Raw genomic sequence first — 19838 nt, 5'->3', positions numbered from 1 at the left:
GTTCCCTCTTGTGCTAGATCTGCCTTCAATAATAGGGGTGGTAGATTTGTATTGTATCAACTTAGCTAAAAAGCTATACTTCCCAGCATTATTTTCCCTGCATAATTATAAGTCACTTGGGCCACACCAGGCACTTTGCAGGGGGTGTGACAGGTGGAAGTGAAGCAGTTGCCATTTTATTTATGCCCAAGTCAGTGCAGGACACGAGGTGCTGCCGCAGCCCACTGCGTGCTGTCACGTGCTGAACTTGATATGCTGGCTCACCTCCAGCTCCTGCTGCATTTCTGCCTTCAGCTTCTCTGATTCTTGGGCCAGACATGTGCTTAGCTTTGTGAGGCTGGGTGCCAGCCTTCCCTCCAGGATACCTCCATTGTCAGAGTAGGAGCTTGGAGTCAGTGATAGTGTGCAGTGGGTACTAGTCTTTTCTACTCATCTTCATAAGTTTCCGTTTTTCTTTGCTTCCCCCATTTTGCATCTATCTTCTCTTTCTGATGACCTGTCTGCAGATTCATGCTCCAGTGCCAGAGCAGGTGGAATAGCTTCACATGGACTAACCTGCTCCACCACTTGTGAAAGGTCAACTTCCTGCAATTCCTATTTTCATTTTATTTATTTTATTTTTTTTGTTAATCCTCATCCAAAGATATTTTTCCATTGATTTTTATAGAGATTGGAAGAGAGGGGGAGATATATATAGAGAAACATTGATGTGAGAGAGAGACACCGATTGGTTGCCTTCCACATGAGCCCCAACCACAGCCAGGGATCAGGGAATAGAGCCTGCAACTGAGGTACATGCTCTTGACTGTAATTGAACCTGGGACCCTCAATCCAAGGACCGACACTCTGTCCACTGAGCCAAACCGGCTAGGGTCATCTTTTAATATATTGAATCTGTCACAGTGGTTTTGCTTCTTTGACTGAATCTTGTCAAATACCATAGGTATGCGTTTGATCAAAGTAGCTTCGTAGCTCAAGCTTGGTATCCCTCAGTTACTAGGATAATTCAGTAAAAGATGTCCATTTCCTGGGGAATAAGAAATGAGGCTCTGGGCCTGGGCCTTCAAGTTCTCCTTCCTTGTGGAGCATATACATATATTCCCTATTTCTAGTTAGACTAATTTTGAGATGGTGTTTTCACTCTGTCAGTAATTGCAAGCTATAATGACAGCCTTTCCTAATGTGGTGACAAACTATCACATAACTTTGTAAATGTTACTCTGGTAATTTTTCAATCATTCAATACAGATATTGAATGATTTATACAACCAGTGTGTGCCAAACTGCCATTTTTTCACATTTTAAACATAACACCAAAAAATAGTAGCTTTCAAAGATATGCAATATAAACTATAATAAAAGAATGTGAATGGAAACAGAAACTAAGGCAGCAGATTATAGGAGTTAGAAAATGTAGAATAGGACCAGACTGCCTGGAGTTTTTATGGTTAGCTCGGAACTCACTGATCATGTGATGCGGAGTGACTACTTGGCCTCTCTGCTTCTTGCCTCATCTACTGTACGAGGGCATAATGTGGCTGTTGTAGTTATGAGGTAATAATTAGACAGTGCTTAGAGGAGTCCATGGCACAGTGAAGGCAGAAACTTTCGTTTGGTTGGATGGGATTCTCCCATAGAAAGTAGAAACTTAATTTCCCCACTCTGTGAGGGCAGGAACAGGTCTGTCTGCCATGCCATCCCTTTACTTGACCCATTGAAGGTGTATGTTGTGGTGTCCCACCCAGATTCCCCTTCAGGATCCAGGTACCTGTTCCCACAACTGCTGGGAGTGTTGCTGAGGCTCACAGCCGAGTTCTTCTCTAGGAATTGCCTAGGGCCAAAAGCAACTGCCATTGGCCAACTTAACCAGTGACTGGTAGACATGATACAAAGGGCAGGCTCCCTTGTTTCAGTGTGGGGTAACTCTGAAGAGTTCCACATGGGGTCAGCTGGGCTAGGGCCTCTGTCTTCTTTGCATCACAGTTCAACCCCAACTCTTCCTCTCTCCAGTCCTGCTGCCCTCACTCCCACACAGGTGTTCCTGAGCACACTCCTGGATAAACTTGCCCACATACTTTCATCTCAAGACCTGTTAAAGGGTTAGGAAGAAAAAACTTTTTGGGGTGATTGATATATTCATTATCTTGGTTGTATTGATTTTCAAGTTCCTGGATCCTCTCTCCTTTCCATAACTCCCACTAATTTGATTTTATGTAACACTTCCCACATCATGAACTTTGCTCCAATCAAGCAAGCACCTCTTTCCCTCTGACCCTTTATATTATGACATCATATGAAGAGAGTACAAATGCACACCGTTGGGCGTGGGTAGCTGTGAGAAACTGAGGGGGAAAGGAGGAGCCAGTTACCTCAGCCAGTGTAAAAAATGTCCTTCAAAGTTCCACAGTAGCGCTCACCATTTCACTGGCAAAAGCGGACTTTCCTGTTAGACAGTTACAAGGAGATTAAATGAGACATGGCAGGATTTCTAATCCAAGTGACACTGCTTCTAGTTCATCAGCATTTCAGATATCCACAGCTCCACACTCATCCACAAAGTATTCCAAAGTAGAAATGACAATGGCAATAGAGAAAAAAAATCATTAGTTTATATGGTAAAAAGTAGTCAAATCTGGATGACCTTTTTGGATGTTTTGAATGGGGAAATTGGAAAAGGAGTTTCCTTGGAAGCCATAAACACCCAGAGAAACCAAGTGTAGGAAACTAGAAGCTATGGGGGGGGGGGGGGGGGTGGCTAGGGGGTAACGTGGGGATAAGAACACATATGTAATAACTTAATCAATAAAAAAATTTAAAAAAGAAAAAGAAACTAGAAGCTAGTTGGTTGGTTGGCCTCTCTTATTACACCACTGTGTTTGAACCTGAGTCAGTAGTTCAGATTTGAAAAAGGTGCCTTATGCCAGGATAGAAAACCTAAGGGAAATGCACTTGGTGATGTTGAGAACCAAATCTTAATAATAACAACAGTATTAACACTGACTAAACACAATTAAATAAGAAATTAATAAAAGCTAAAACCTGAAAACTCCAAACATTAGCAATTTCTATGTGGTCTTACTTTATGCCAACTTCTGTGTATTATCTCATTGAATCCTGCTACAGCCCTTTACATTTTAAGTGGAAGGAAACAGTGGCACAGAAAGGCTGTGACACTTGCCTGAGGTCACAGGCTGGTAGGTAATGGAGCTGGAATCCCCAGATGGGTCTGCTTGACTCCATAGCCTACATTAAGTTTTTTTGTTTGTTTTGTTTTTTACTCTCAAGGGAGAGGTCTCTTTTCAAGAGCTTGGCAAGCTATGAAAAACTCCTCGAGAGCTGTACAAATTGACTTGGAAAGGTGTTATTTTGCTATTGCTTTCTATTATTATTGCATTGTAGTTAGAGAATTCAGTATGTGGCAAGGATTGATTGATTCAGACTTCTTTCATTGTTCAGAACGTGGTCAGTTTTTGTGAATTATTCGTGTGTGCTTGAAAAGAATGTTTATTCTATTTGTAAGATATGTGCTGGATCAATATTGTTTATTTTCTTGTTCATATCTTTTATTGCCTTACTTTTTTTTGCCTGCTTGATCTACTACTTTCTGAGAGAGATGTGTTAATATATCCTGTGGTGATTGATCAATTTCTCCTCTCAGTTTTACTTATTTATCTTATACACATTGAGACTGTATGGTTGCATTTATGCTGGATCAGGATGGTTAAGTCTTTCTGGTGAATTTTTTCTTTCCATCATTAATAAGACCCTATTTTATCCTTGAAGATGCATTTTGCCTTACTATAATTTGATAGTAATATTATATCATGTTTCTGTTAATATTTTCATGTTTTATCTTTCTTTACTAAACCTAAAAAATAATATAAAAACAGATTCGTGTGTGTGTTTATGTGTGCATGGTGTTGGGAGAGGTTTGGTTTCAGATATTGGACTTAGTTAATTCAAGGAAGGGGTTGTCAATAAATGATACTAGGACTATTTGCACATAAAAATATATAATTGGATTCATTCTTAAAGTATGACAAAAATTAAGATGAAAGTTGAAATCATAAATTTATGAGACACTATTGGAGAATACAGGGATGGGCAAAAGTAGGTTAAATTATCAGCCATCATTACCTAAAAGAAAAATCATAAATAAAAATATGAAATAACAATAATAAGACAAATAGTACAAATAAATAATAAAACAATTAATTAAAAATAATACAAGGATAAACTGTGTTTTGTGTACTCACAACTGTAAAACTACTTTTCCTCACCCCTGTAGAGTATAGCTTTGGGGTAGGAAATGATTTCTTAAAATGGCGGCAAAAATTTTAACTACAGAGGAAAGATTGTCACATTTGACAGCAAAGTTAAAAATTTTTGTTCATAAAAAACTGCCATAAAGTAAAAAACACCCAGAAAATGAAAGTATATTTGCAATATATGTTCTTGACAAAGAAAGTATTTGGAATATATAATTAATTCTTCTCAAAACTCAACAGAAAAATGGACAAAAGATAAACTGATACATCACAGAGGAACCTGAAATGGTCTAAGAGTATGAAAATTATCAACCTCACTAGTAATCAAATAATTGCAAATAAAAAACTACCACAATGAAATACCATTTTATACCCATCAGTTAGTAAAAATGAAAACATCTGAAAGGATCTCATTTTGTAAACAGCTGATAATGCATAAAGACCCAGCAATTCCACTCCTAGACACAGACCCTGAAGAAATGCTTGATTTTGTGCACCAAGCCCTGTATAAGACTTTTCATAGCAGCAATATATGTATTTATGAAGACCAAAGTAACCCATATATCCATGAATTGGAGAATTGATAAATACATTTTGGTGTGATTATACAAGGAATACTAGAGCAAAGAGATGCTGTGTTCCTGTGATGGGTATGTCCATGGGTTATTGTATCCCTTTAATATGGGGCTGTGTCTCATGTGACCCTGCATGCCTGAGTGTGTCTTAAAACCCCAATTCTCAGCCACGTGGAGCCTATATCTGGTCCCATACTCCCTTGATCTACCATGAGAGTAGCTTCCCTTTCTTGTATTGCCTGTAGGAATTTCCTTTTTTTCCTTTTATATCAAGCTTTGAATTTTAATTTTGTGAAAAATGTTCTCTCAAGTAATTCTATAATATAGTTTATAGCAAGAGGAGACCTTTCTGCATGAAAAATGTCACAAGAAGCCACTGCCTCTCATCTGTATTGATTCTTCCTGTTTCAGGATTCAGTGCTTTATACCAAAATCATGTTGCTTTGCCCAAGTTCAGATGTTGTGTTGGCAGGAGATAGAAATGTGTTCTTCATGAAATCTTTTAGAGTTCTCTTTTATTTTTGTTTGTTCCTCTTACTGAGAAAGGACATTATTTCCCCTTTCTCTTTTAGATCTAGCTGTTATTTCCACATCAGTCTGTATGATGACTTATCATGATAAAGGCACTTTAAAAAACTTTTTCATATATTAGCTATCCTGGTGCATCTGCAGAATCATTTTCAGCTCTTCTAAAGGGCTGAATATAGACTTGTAAAAGGAGACCAGGAATTACAGCAGAGGTAATAAGTTAGATGTACAAAACCAATGCAGTCATAAGGTTGACCATTTGCCCTGCCTTTTCCTTCCCACCTCTTACCATTATTCCCTTCTTCCCTTTCTCCTTCTTCTCCCATTCTCTTCCTCCTCCCACCACTTATTCTTATTTTTGCCTTAATATTTTTAGTTTACCCCAAAACTCTTAGAAAAGGCTAGACCATAGAATATATCTACATGAGAATTTTATAAATTTAGACAGTCTGGAGAACCATTTTTTGTGATATCTGTGATAGGATAAATTGTATTTGGTGTGCCAGACTGCCCAAACTCCCTCATTTCCCTATACCCAGTCTCTATTTTTTTCTCCAACCTATCTTTTTTTCATGGAACACAAGAATCTGCCTGAAGTATCTCCCATGAATAAGAAATCCTTATTGTACTTAGATGACCCAAAAAGAAAGGTTGAGACACCCTCTCCACATGGTCTATTTGCTTGGTACTATCCTTGATTCCAGCCTTTGATCCAGTAGGATTAAAAAGGAAAATATTTCAGATTGGCTGTTAGTAAGTTGCCTTATTTTTAAAACATCTGGGTCTGGCCGAAACCGGTTTGGCTCAGTGGATAGAGCGTCGGCCTGCAGACTGAAAGGTTCAAGGTTCGATTCCGGTCAAGGGCATGTACCTGGGTTGCGGGCACATCCCCAGTGGGAGATGTGCAGGAGGCGGCTGATCGATGTTTCTCTCTCATCGATGTTTCTAACTCACTATCTCTCTCCCTTCCTCTCTGTAAAAAATCAATAAAATAGATTAAAAAAAACACACAAACAAACAAACAAAAAAAACATCTGGGTCTGGAAACTATTACTTCATTTTAAATGCCAGATTAGATATTCCTTATCGGATACTTACAAATTTAAGAAGCTAAATGAGCTACAAGCAAAGAAATATAAATAAAAGTACAAGACACATCATAAATTTTCTCAAAATCAATAATACAAAGAAAAAGTTAAGAGCAGTTAGAGGAAGATGAGACATTTGAGACAGAAATGCCAGAAAAATCTCTCATCAGGAAAAATACCAGTGAGAAGAGAGTAAACAGTACTGAAAGAAAAAATAGTGTCAACCTAGAGTTTCTATACCCAAGAGTAATGAAATCATATGTCCATACAGAGACCTGTGTACAAATGTTCAATGTAGCTTTGTTTGGAATAGTCTAGAACAGCCGTGGGCAAACTACAGCCCGTGGGCCTGATCCGGCCCGTTTGAAATGAATAAAACTAAAAAAAAAAAAAAAAGACCCTACCCTTTTATGTAATGATGTTTACTTTGAATTTATATTAGTTCACACAAACACTCCATCCATGCTTTTGTTCTGGCCCTCCAGTCCAGTTTAAGAACCCATTGTGGCCCTCGAATCAAAAGTTTGCCCACCCCTGGTCTAGAAACAACTCAGGGCTTCTCAGCAGGCAGAAGGATAAATATACTGTGCTATATTCATTCAATGGAATATTACTCAGTGATAAAAATGATGAACTATTGATACATGCTATGACAACTTTCAAAATAATTATGCCGAGTGAAGAAAATTATACAACATAGAGTACATATTGTATTATTGCATTTATCTAAAATTTTGGGAAATTCAACCTAGTGTAGAATGATAGAAATCAAATTAAGGGTCAGTTGCCTGAATTCATAGGTGGGGGTGGAATGGGAAGGACAGTGGGAAAGGATTATAAAGATACATGAGGCAGCATTTGAGTGTGATGGATATATGTTCATTATCTTCATTGTGATGGTGGTTTCATGGATGTTTACATATGTCAAAACTTACGAAATTGTGCACTTGATATATATGTATTTTATCATATGTCACTTATGACTTAGTAAATGTGTAAAGAAACCCCTCAGACATTATGTCAATGTCATTATCTGTATGAGGAAATTAATGTTTAAATGTTATCATGCTTAATGTCACACAGGGAAAACATCCAGCTTGTTTGCTTTACATATTTTGGCTTAATCCTTACAACTCACAAAGAGATGTTTTGTCCAATTTGACAAAAAAGAAAAATTATATTGATAGAGTTTAAGTTACTTGCCTATGGTCACATAATTTGTGATTAAGCTACACTTTAAGCCCATATCTCTCTGCTTCTAAAGAGTGTGTCTTCTTACTGCTGAGCATCTTGATGTCTTTGACTCTAAAGATGATCTCCAAGTCCTTACACTCTAAAAAAAAAAAAAAAGAAAGAAAAGAAAAATTACCACCGAGCCTCAAGAGTTCCCCTCCCAAAGAAATGCTCTGGCTCGAGCTGCCTCAAACTGATTGTCAAACTGCAGTGGGAAGGCCAGAGAGGGTTGGGGGGCAGAAGGGAGGGGAGTAAGAGATCAACCGAAGGACTTGTATGCATGCATATAAGCATAACTAATGGACATAAGACACTGGGGGGTAAGGGAGGGCAGGGAATTGTCAAGGGCCGGGGGGAGGGGGGAAGGACACATATGTAATACCCTTTGTAATACTTACTATAATATTTTTTTTAAAAGAATAAAAAAAAATAAGAAATGCTCTGGCTCTACCCAGAGGAGCGTATCTGAATACCCCTCAGCACACTGTGAATGATGCTATGTGTGCAAGGTTCTCTATTTGATATTCCTCAGATTGTGAGAAATTTGCCACAATCTAAAAACACTTCCAACTTTTCCCTGTCATTCAATAAAGCATTTTAGAGTATGGGTCAGTGAGAGTGAGGCCTTAATTTAACTTTATAAAAGCTAATAAATTATAAACTTTATTAATGAAAAATAATAGCTAACATTTATTGAGTTCCAGACACTCTTTGAGTACTTTATATATATTGTCCTATTTAATCTTCAAAATACTTATGAGGCAGGTATGAATATTATCTTTTTTTAGAATGAGAAAACTGATCTGGCTTCTGTTACTCATAGCTGCACACTGTGTGTTCCTGCTTTACCAGGGTCTATCCATATCAGAGTCTTTGGACACTCCTCCATGCTCTTCTTCATTTGTTTCTTGGCTGCTGTTTATCTCCCACTGCTGGCTGCCAGGCCGTGGGATGCAGTGGGACTCCGACAAAACTGTAGAATTGAATTTTTGTTTCCTTGTTTGTATCATGCTGGGTATCGATTGCATTTAAACCCAACTCCTCCGGACAGGAAGGGTGGGCTTTTGGTTTCTCTCTTTGCTAGCTGCACTAATCAAACCACCTGCCTTAGAGGGGCCCTGGCACTTCTTGTCCTACACTGGCTGTTGTTTAGCAGGGCCACACCTGTCTGGCCATACTCGGGGTTACAGCATTGAAATATTTCTATATTTATTGGTAGATAGGCATTGCTCCAAGCCCTTGACAGGCTCCTCTGCCACCCTGATGTACTGGCCTGCCCCCTGGGATTTCCTCAACCTCTCCCAAGCCAGCAACTGAAGAGTCAATGCTCTGCACAGGAGGGCTTTAAGACTATCAAGTTCTCACTGGCTACTCCAGGGCCACACAGGTTGTTCAGTATTTTGAATCTCACTCTTGCTTCTTGACCAAGGAAGGTCCAGCCTGCCTTCTAACACCGGGCTTATGGAGGTAGGAGGACTGTTTTCATTAGAGGAAAAAGTTCCTATTCTGGGTAAAATGGAAGCTATTGTTTATTAAGCACTCATTCTACCAAGTCCTGTGCTGAGTACTTTACCTGAAACATTTTATTTAATGCTCACAAAAGTCTTTGTGTGGCCCCTAATGGCTTTATAGCCATTTTGTGCTTGAGGAAATAAAGGCATCCCATTCTCTGGTTGATGGGAGCTGGCTGAGCTTTTCTCCATCAGGAAGTTCTCTACCAAGAAGAGCTTCGCTATTTTAGGTCTTCAAATACCACACTGGAGGGAAGCTGAGCTCTGATGGATATAACAGCATGTGAAAATTAAGCATGGTTTTCAGCTGTGCTGTAGTGGGTGGTATATAGTACTGGCTGTAGGAAATGGCAGTCCTGGCTTCTGTCCTGGGCAGATAGCCCTCGTGGCTGTATGTCGAGTCATAACCCATTTCTAGGAGGACAAAATCAGAGGAACACAGAAGTGGGTGGAGAGCTTTTTGAAAAGTCCTAGGAATGTCCCTTGGGATAAAGAGTTGAAAAGTCTGGAAAGTTTAATGTTTTGTTTTGTTTTAAAGCAGGGGTCCTCAAACTTTTTAAACAGGGGCCAGTTCACTCTCCCTCAGACCGTTGGAGGGCCGGACTATAGTTTAAAAAAAAACTATGAACAAATTCCTATGCACACTGCACATATCTTATTTTGAAGTAAAAAAACAAAACGGAACAAATACAATATTTGTATTTGCATGTGGCCCGCGGGCCATAGTTTGAGGACCCCTATTTTAAAGGCTCATGGTGGATTTGAGGATTCTCTTCAGTATTTGAACTTCCATGTGGAAGGGATTCATACTTCTCTGCATGACCTCAGAGGGCACCAGGAAGGCCAGCAAGCAGATGCTTTATCTCTATAGGGTACATACATACAGCAGTAAGTGGGAAGGAGCATCAGATCCCCACTGGAGCCATATGGCTTGGATAAGAATCTCAATGTTGCAGCTTACTACTATCTTGGCAAGTGGCTTAGCCTCTTCTTGACTCCATTTCCTTATTTATAAATGGAAACAATAATAGAACCTACCATATTGGGTTGTTTGAGAGTGAAATGAATGAATATTTCTAATCGCAAACTACTGTGTTTGTACTAGGTGAGCACCAAAGGAGTGCTAGCTGTTATTCCCATTGTTTCTCTAAGAGGCACAGGAAGCATATGCCTCTTACCTGAGTTACCTTCTCTCCTTCATGCATGATGTTTTACAGTGTACAAAGCTCTTTCGCAGATATCAGCTGATTTGGTACAGCAACTATGTGCTGTAGGTAGAGTTGTATTATCTCCAGGGGAGAGATGAGACAACAGGGTCAGGGTCATAAGTGACTTAGCAAGTGAAGAAGGAGAGAGTTCTGGCTTGAGCTCAAATATTTTGTCTAAATCTAGCAGTCATTCCCCTGTACCAAATTGCCTCCTCCCTAGTTCCAATTTGGCAATACAGCTGGACAGTAATAGCTTCAGGATGAATCTGAATAAATGACTATGTTTGATGTTAGTGAGCATAGTCATCTTTATACTCTAGTCAGAATCTGATGAATAATACACCTGTGATTTATGTTGCAAATATTTTCCCTTGAAAAGTAAATAATTAACTCATAAAGGAGGTTACCTCCTGGCACACATTTTTCTTTTGCTATAAAATTTCATGCCTCATATCTTAGCTGTGTTGATAGTCAAATTATGAGCCCCAGGGAAAATGCAATATGAGGTTTCCAGGAGCCTTCCAGAAGTTATTACCAGCTTCCCATATTAACTTCCATGATTTTATCTCAGTTCAAGAGTTGATAACAGAAAACGTGATATGAAATGATAAATGTTTTCCAATTTTTCACTTGTAGATCTAATGAGGTGAGAGTCACAGATGCCAGGAAAGATGCATATTTTCTCTAACCTCCTATGTTGTCTATACCTGGACTGATAAGCCTTTGAGCTTGATATATGGGCAAAGAGAGCCCTCCCATTTTCTAGTAAAAGCACTGAGCCTCTAGCTCTTGGAGCCTTGTTCCGTAAAAGATTCCATGTTCTCGTTTCCAAGATGAAATTAAGCGAGATAATGTATGTAAAATACCTAAGTGTCTGACTCTGCTTAGTAAGTGCTGAGAAGAAAGGCATGCAGAAGAAACAAGGTTCTCCATTCTGCTGGCTTTGCCATCGTAATACAGGGAGCTTCACTGCCTTTGTATTGCTTGTTTATACTCTATTTAATAGTTCAGTATATTGTTTATTTCTTGAACTTCCAAATACTGTGAATAGAAATATTTATTTATTCAACCTAAGTATATAGAGCACATGCTAAGTATTAGTAAAAGAAATGAGTCCAGTGGTGTGGTTTGGTAGTTGAGCATGGACCATGCATCAGGAGGTCCATAGTCCCATTTCAGGTCAGGGCACATACCTGGGTTGCCGACTCGAACCCCAGCAAGGGGCATGCAGGAGGCAGCCGATCTATGTTGATGTTTGTCTCTCATCGGTCTTTTTATCTCTCTCCCTCTTCCTTCTTCTCTAAAATCAATAAAAACATATATATTTTAAAAAGAAATGAAATAATTACTTTCATAGAGTTCAGTTGAGGGGGAATCAGATAACTTAAGAGGTAGTGAGATGCTATTTTGATGTATTTAGTATTGTGTTTGTTTTGTTCTGTGGCACATCCCTATTCAAACTAGACCTTGAGTCATTCTTTGTCTCAGGAAAGGGTTTTTACAGTAGACTACAGAAATATAGAAGTCAATTCTTGGTTTTTGAGTTTCAAAATATGTTTGAAAACTCAAGGCGCAGGCAATAGTTTGGAAAAAAAAAGACTTTTGGCTTCCAAAAGTTTAGGAATTTGAGGTTCCAAAATCGTTGTTTTGAAGAGACTTATGGTCTAGAGAATATTAGACCAATCAGAGTTTGGGATTCTTTGTTTTTCATGCTCCATCAAAGACAAAGATTTTGTGGGCTAAAGGAGAAGTGGAGGGAATGCGATAGAAATGAGCACTGGTGCTGTTCCCTGAGAAGGGGGTCCCATGGATGAGTCCTAGGGAAGACAGTATATTCAGTAGGTTTGGGGAGAGTTTGGAGGGAGATATCTGCACTTAACTTTCTCGATGGAGCGTGGGAGTATAAGACTGCTTGTGTTGTCATTTCTTTATCCTGACACATAGGGTCAGTGGCAATGGGTATGTGGAGTATGTAGAGCAGGTGGCTTTAAAATGGCTTCCTTCTGTCTGGCTGGTGTGGCTCAGTTGTTGAGTGTGGACCTAGGAGGTCACGGTTCGATTCCTAGTCAGGGCAAAAGTTTGGGTTGCAGGCTCGATTCCCAGTGTAGCATGCAGGAAACAGCTTATCAATGATTATCTCTCATCATTGATATTTCTGTCTCTCTTCCTCTCCTTCCTCTCTGAAATCTGTATCCCAAAAGACTGGGCAAGGTTAGGATGTCAGGTCTGGGGGAGAGGGGAAAGCTAAACCTTAGCCCAACTATGGTTCAATCTGCTGAGAAGTTGTTTGCGAGTATTTGTTCCCAGGTACTAGCGGACTCCTTGAGCTCAGCATTATGTGGAGAACAGACAAATGACTCCTGTGGCCGAAACCGGTTTGGCTCAGTGGATAGAGCGTCGGCCTGCGGACTGAGAGGTCCCAGGTTCGATTCCGGTCAAGGGCATGTGCCTGGGTTGCGGGCACGTCCCCAGTGGGAGATGTGCAGGAGGCAGCTGGTCGATGTTTCTCTCTCATCGATGTTTCTGACTCTCTATCTCTCTCCCTTCCTCTCTGTAAAAAATCAATAAAATATATTAAAAAAAAATGACTCCTGTGTACCCAAAGAGATATGGAAGCAACCAAATAGTGCCAGGCTTGGAGAGACGGATCATGGAGAGCCTGGGAGCCTCAGAGTCAATCGTTCCTCAGACCCTCAGCCAATCTGCCCCTCCCCCCAATCTGCCCCTTCCCCAGCCTGATTCTAAGCTCTGCTGGTCTTATACAGTACATCTCTCATATCTCCTCCATCATTCAAAGCACTTGTATATACATACTGGAGGAACAGAGCCAAGATCCATTAAAACTGAGACCTGACTACCTGGACTGCTTTTCATGAGATACTTTATCAACTTTCCTTAAAACTAGGAAGCTTATCGTTCCTCTATGATCATCTGAAAGATGCCTCTGTTCGATTCAGGTGTACGGGAGAAAGGAAATTTTCTGAAAAATGAACACACAAACATGGGGAGGTTTTAAATTGGGTGAAGGAATCAAACTGAAAAGGCAGATATAATTCTATTTATCTGACATTTTAGAAAAGACAAACTATGAAGATGGAGAACAGATCAACAGATGAAAGAGGTGAGGGGGTTTGTGTAAAAAGGTTGCTTTTTTTGGAGCGATGGAATATTTATGTATCCGGTGGTGGCTACAAAAGAAATGAGTTAAAATTCATAGAACTGTACTCCCAGCCCAAGAAGTCAGTTTTAATGTATGAGAATTTAAAAAAATAAATAAATACTTTTTAAAATGAAAAAGGAGAAGCTAATTTTTCTTAAGTTGTTGGGAAAATAGAGCAACATGGGCTTAGTTTGTGCATTTCACTTTGCTTTCAAGCTCATTTGCTTGTTAGGTTGTATCATGCAGCCTTAAGCCCTTCTCCTCCACAGTTAGAGTTCCCTTGCTCTGGAACAACAAGGGAGAAACTCTGCATCTGCAGGACACAACCTGATTTGGTTCTAGCGACCAAGTGTCTGCTGTGTTGTTGAGCTAAGTGCCCACCTCTGTGGCTACACACCTCCCTGTGCACACACTATCCTCATCATGGCCCTTACCAGAGTGGTTTGAAATTACCTGCTTATGTGAGTAAAATGAGATGGAGAATTTCTTGTAAGAAAGCAGTCACATGAGAAAACAACTGCTCTGCTCCTCTGTGGGCAGAGAGGAAGACAGGCTGTGGAGTCACCGGGTTCCCAGCCTTCCTGGAATGGCCCCGGAGGAGGTTCCTTCCAGCAGCCACTCCCAGTAGAGAATAGTGTTGCATGTTCAGGGACCAGTGAAGGAAGAAGATTCCTTGACATTAGAGTGCCAGGGAAACCTTGGGGAGGGAGCAGGCTTCTGGATGGCCCCAGAAGCTTAGGCACATTGAGGTTCAGAGAGATTTGAAGATGAGGTGAGAAAAAGGGGGATTAAAAGAAAAAAGAATGTGGGTGATGAACTGGATCTACTTTGATATTCTGAGAGAGATAAAGATAAATTAGAATTGCATTTCAATTACTTGTAGTTGGTGAACTTATTTCTTTTATTAACCACTTAATCAAGAAAGGGATACATGAGGGACCCCGGACTTTATTTTCACCCCATGCTTTTTGTTTCTATTACACTGCCAACTTCCTGAGGATAGAAGTTGTGTCTTACCCATCTCCAGATCCTCAGTGCCTAGCCAGGGCCCAGCACAGAGAGAGGATACTCTTGTCATGGGCTGAATGAGAGTTACCAGCTCTCCTGTTTCAAGTGGCACTTCCCTGAATTAGCACAGAAAGCCCCATGTTTCCTGAAGCTCTGAGTCCCGGCAAACTGGAGCAGTTGACACCCTAGACTGAATCAATGGACACTGAGCTCTAATATTGACTTGCTGCTGTAGAATTCCACTCAGACTTGGCAGACTAAGTGGAATTCCCAGTCGAAATCCAATCCCACCTATAGTCACACCAGGGAGTTTCTTTGTGGCTGTATCAGGGAGAGTGCTGTCTTTCTCCTGTATGACTCATTCTCATTGTGAGGTAAAGGTACAGCCCAGTAGCCAGGCCCAGCCTAATGGGTCTCTTTTAAGGCCCTTGCTCTGTGTCACACAAACCCCAGCAGCTGCTGAGTGTTCATCACTGCTTTCTCAACAGTGAGCTCATGGTTTACATGGAGAATCTTTTTATTCTGAAAAAACAAAAGCAATCAAAAAAAGAGAGAGAGAGAGAGAGAGAGAGAGAGAGAGAGAGAGAGAGAAAACCTGGCTCCATCTCAGAGTAGCATGAACAACTTTTTTTTTTTTTGGAGTCACGGTATTAAGGAAAAAGAAACTTTCTTAATTTAACATGAAAGATTTTATTAAAAGCCCACCAATTCCAGAATCTCTCAGAATTTTTTATTCTAGTTTCTCAAACCCACTCTGCTTCTCTCAATTCTGGGCCTTGGAATTTGCTGTTTCCTTTGCTTGGCATTTCTTTATCCTTTTCTCCACCTGCTCACTGCTCCTTAGCTTAAGTGACTCCAGCTTTCCTTATCTCTTCCGTTAAGATCAGACTTCTTGCCGTGTGTTTCCCCAGAATCCTGGGTTTAGAGGGTCTTGGCCTGCTTGCATGTGCTTCCCCTTGTACTGTGTGTCCCTGAGGACCTAGCTGTTGGAGGTGCTTTCCTGTGAGTCTGTTCAGCCAAGTGGGCAGTAAAAGGAGACCCATGTGAGTAACAGGACAACGTGTCATCTCTCAGAAGTCTGTTGAATCATCTGGAAATGAGTTTTCCAAAGATGATTATGATTTGAACAGAAACTTTAGCTGAACATGTGCTGCGAATGGATCACAGAGATGTGAAAAGAGAACAGCCAATTTATCAGAGGGAGCTTAGAGTTCAGATGTCTGATTACTAGCAGGTACAAGATTAAAAGCTCCCTTGGTGTCTGTCTTTGGCTGGTCCACTATTATTTTTTCATTTGATGGTGATAGAAGAAGCAAGTCTTGCTTTTGGAGTCTCAGCTTGCTATATAAGCATGTTGTTTTTATACTATATTTCCTTTCTCTAGGCACAAGCTAGAAAGGAGTCAGGCGGTTCACCAGCTGCCTGTCATATAGAAGATCTTCATGCAGAAAAGCACACTGTTGTAAAGGCCAGAAGCCTAGGTCTAAGACCTGGTCCTATACCATCCCATCTTATGACCTTAGTAGTCTTGTCTCTGTGCTAATAATAGTCATTATGTGTGTTAGTCATCTCTCATGTCTATTTCATTAACTAGAGGCCCAGTGCACAAATTCATGCATGGGTGGGGTCCCTCGGGGTGGCCTGCGGAGATCAGGCCTCAGCTTCTGCTTGCAGCCCTGCAGTCCCACCTGGCACTCCGCCTTGGCCTGGTGCCACCCCTCACCTGCTCCACCATCCTACCTGGGGGGCAATTGATTGGGGCTGGGTCCCCCACCTGGCTCCCTCAGCGGAGCCGGGCGGTGGCCCTTGCCCCCTGCCACCACCACTGGTTGCTATTTGTGGGGCAATCGGTGGGGTGATAGGGTCCCCGCTCGCTCCTGCCTTGGCCTGGCACTCCCCACCCACCTGTTCCACCATCTTGCCATGATCCTGCTTTAATCGGGGTCCATCAGGGCTGGCAACACCCTCACTGCCGCCCGCTGCCAGCGCCGTGTTGCTGACACCTGCCATGTTCTGCGCCACTCCCTGGTGGTCAGCACACATAATAGTGAGCAGTTGAACTTCCGGTCAGACGGCCGCCTGAGGGGACAATTTGCATATTAGGCTTTTATTATATAGGATTATAAAAATATCTTGAGAAGTAATTCTCCCCACTTTATAGATTATGAACATGTAATAAAGTGACTCCATAACAAGGCTTTGTACCCACTGTCCCATAAGTAGTATGAAAAGTTAGGATTCAAACCCAAGTCCATTTGACTCTACCACTGAACCCTTAACCATTCCACCGTATTTCTTTTGCTTTCTTTATCTGTTAAATGATGTCTATTCTGGTTTTGTCATGCTCAGATGCATGAGGACAAACAGGTCATTCATATTTTTAGCTATACTTACAGATGTCGCAATTTTGAGTTGGATGTTTCATGGAAAAATTCTTAGGGTAACACTTTATTTCTTCCTTTAACCACATCCAACATTTAATCTTTGCATGTGTCAATACTCTACTTGATGAAAATAGGAGTCAGCTATGTAGTTATAGTATGTCCTAATGAAGTTACTGGAAGAGGGACCTTTCAAATAAAAAGGCAATGTATTGAGTGAAATTATTCAGAGATGATACCCCTCCCCTGGTCTCAAAAAAGACTGTTCTTTTGGATGCAGGAACTCCTCCAGTGTTCACCGGGGTTTCTCAAGGCTTCATCAATGCCCAACAAACTGGAGATACTAAAGTTTTTGGTGGTATTCAAAATTGCTCTCACTCTCAAACTCAGTAGAGTGTGATGACTCAACTACAGACAATGGAGTCTGATAAAAGGGGTTCAGATTTCAGATTCTGTGTGTAATTAATGTTTCTGTGCCCCAGACCCTTTAGTATCTGGTGAAGCCCATGCACGTCTTTACAAATAATACTTTTAAATGATTAAAATAAAATAAAATCCATAAGATTTTATAGGAAACCAGTTAAATTGGTTGTGAAAATGTATAAAGTAATAAACTTGAAGCATTAGATAATGAGATCTAGTGATGGATCTGATAACCACTAATTTTCTGTAGGGATGAATTATTGAAATATATCAACCATACATAATATGAAGATATCTCTGCCTTCTATTGTTAAAAATGTCGCAGTATTATCAATTCTTCCATGGATAGTTACCTATGCTCATATGTAGAAAGTTATCTAAATTTCAGTAAGAGGTCATTGAAAATGGTGATGTAATTATCTTTTCTCATCCAAATTCATGACCCTCTGTACAATAGGGGCTGAAAGTCTGTAAACTACATTTTTTTCTTTCTTTTCAGAGGGACCTCCTTTAGGCTCTTCCAATGAGAGAATCCTTGGGCACATAGGTATAGGAAGAAATGGACTTCTTTATTTAGCACTGGCAGCAGTGGGATCAGCCGATAGTTACACTGGCAGCTCAGGGCTTGAGGATCATGGGTCAGAAAAGTACAGGCTCTGGGCTGTGGCAATGACACCCTACAGTTTATCTTTATATCACACCATGATCCCCTTTTCTATTCTGGCCCTCTCAACAATTATGAAACAATTCTCTGTGTAAAATCTATCTCTACTTGTAATATCTAGAATGGCTTCTGCTTTCAAATAGAATTGTAACTAAAAACCAAAAAAACACCATACCCAATTTTATCTCTTACCAGTTTGTTCCTTCAGTAAGTTAATGGATCTATCTATGCCTCATCAGCATAATACCTATGAAAGGTTTGCTGTGAAAATCTAATGGTGCAGTATATATAAAGCATCTTGCACATAGAAAGATCTCTTTCAGTATTAGCCAGGAACTTTTGACCTGATCAACCATCTTTATGTTAGGATGACATTTCAGAGAAAGTGGATTCATTGCCTATAATTGACATGAAAATCTGACCTGGGTTGAAATATCCCTTGGACATAATTAAGTAGGATCATCTATTAGTTTATAAGGACAGATTAAAAAAATTAATGAAAATATCATTAGGAAAAATAATGAAAACCAATATCCAAGTTGTTATTTAATTATATTTGCTAATCACAAGCATGGCTCCTTGGGCAGTTATGCTATATTTCCCCATGATCAGCCCAGGCAAACCCAAACTCTAGCAGGATTATCTATTCTATATAATAAAAGGGTAATATGCAAATTGACCCTAACAGCAGAATGACTGGGAATGACTGGTCACTATGACACACACTGACCACCAGGGGGCAGACGCTCAATGCAGGAGCTGCCCCCTGGTGGTCAGGGCTCTCTCACAGCCAACCTCCCATGGCCAACCAACCTCCCCAGGTCCCTCCCCCCAGCTGGCAAACCTCCCATGGTCCCTTCTCCCATTTCTCCCTGCCCGCCCCCGCCTCCCTCCTCCCCCATCCGGCAGGTCTGGGTCAGCAGCCCTGGCAAGCAGCCAGCAGGCCCCAGCCAGCCCAGCCCTTATTGGGACTGGGTGAAACAGCCCTGATAGGCCCTGATAACTGGCCAGGCCTAGGGACCCCACCCGTGCATAAATTTCATGCACTGGGCCTCTAGTATATAATAAGGACTGTCTTTTCCAGTTATCTTAGACTCGATGATCTTGTTTCATTTTAAGTATAAATAAACAACATTATTAAGTGTCAGGACAAATTTCCTTCACCAAACTCAGAAAAAGAGAGTATTTAATCAAACTGCTAGGAATCATGAAGTCTCTAAACTATGGATAATTCTATGGGTTTCCAAAAATATTTAGTGGGAAAAATTTATCAGAAAGATAATAAATTCTTGGGGGTTATATGTCCACCAAGAACAAGGAAATAAGGGAGCCCCTGGAGAGGTAAAAGTTACAATTAATGCATACCAGTCATATCAGAGGTAGATTGAGATGTGAGGGAGGAACAGTGGTTCTCCATTCACAAAGACTGTCTAGAATGTTTGATTTATTAAAAATGAAAGAGAAAGCCTGGCCAGTGTGGCTCAGTGGTTGATGAACCAGGAGCTTATGGTTTGATTCTTGGTCAGGGCACATGCATGGGTTGCGATCTCGATCCTCAATGTGGAGCATGAAAATATCTATTTAAAAAAATAAAGAGAAAGGCAGTAGGGAGCTGTAAAATGAAGCACTGCTCATATGACCAGAATAAAGGGAGCTCCAAGCAATGATCTGGGAATATTCTGACCCCACTGATGAAACTTTGCTATATAATCGGGTTGGGGACATCAGGCATCTTGACTGACACCAGTAAACATTATATTCATCTAATTGCATACCTTATGCTCACCAAGC

This window comes from Myotis yumanensis, unplaced genomic scaffold (assembly GCF_028538775.1).
Source record: "Myotis yumanensis isolate MYYU_CA2020_CCGP unplaced genomic scaffold, mMyoYum1.0.hap1 SCAF_5, whole genome shotgun sequence".
NCBI classification, from domain to species: domain Eukaryota; kingdom Metazoa; phylum Chordata; class Mammalia; order Chiroptera; family Vespertilionidae; genus Myotis; species Myotis yumanensis.
This window is presented reverse-complemented; position numbering follows the sequence as displayed.